Source organism: Chelonoidis abingdonii, chromosome 16, assembly GCF_003597395.2.
Source record: "Chelonoidis abingdonii isolate Lonesome George chromosome 16, CheloAbing_2.0, whole genome shotgun sequence".
Classification (NCBI taxonomy): domain Eukaryota; kingdom Metazoa; phylum Chordata; order Testudines; family Testudinidae; genus Chelonoidis; species Chelonoidis abingdonii.
The window spans coordinates 7,413,740-7,414,530 of NC_133784.1; positions in this window are offsets into that span (position 1 = coordinate 7,413,740).

Consider the following 791-nt stretch of genomic DNA (forward strand, 5'->3'; position numbering starts at 1 on the left):
ATAACCGGCTCTGTGGATGAGGGGAAAGCAGTGGACGTGATATATCTTGACTTTAGCAAAGCTTCTGATAACGGTCTTCCACAGTATCTTGCCAACAAGTTGAAGTATGGGCTGGATGAATGGACTATAAGATGGATAGAAAACTGGCTAGATCGTTGGGCTCAATGGGTAGTGATCAATGGCTCCATGTCTAGTTGGCAGCCAGTATCAAGCAGAGAGCCCCAAGGGTCGGTCCTGGGGCTGGTTTTGTTTAACATCTTCATTAATGATCTGGATAATAGGATAGACTGCACCCTCAGCAAGTTTGTGGATGACACTAAGCTGGGGGGAGAGGTTGTCACGGCGTGTGGGGGAGTCCAGCTCTGCACCCCTCTTCCTGGAACCCACAGTGACTTTTAGCCAGCCAGTAAAACGGAAGGTTTATTGGACAACAGGAATGCAGGTTACAGTAGAGCTTGCAGGCGCAGTCAGGACCCCTCCATCGAGTCTTTCTGGGCTTTCAGGGTGCTTGGATCCTAGCTAGAATACTCTGAATTCCGCCCACACAGCCCCAAACCCAAACTGAAAACTACTTCCCTCCTGCCAGCCCCTTCCTTTGTGTTCCTTCCTGGGCAAAGGTGTTGACCTTCCCCCCTCCTCTTACCTAGCTCAGGTTACAGGCGCCGGTATCGTCCATCCCGTAAAGTCCTCCCCTGCTCTCCCATTCCCCACACAGACAGCCCCTACTCCATCACAGAGGTAGATACACTGAAGGGTAGGGATAGGATACAGAGGGACCTAGACAAATTGGA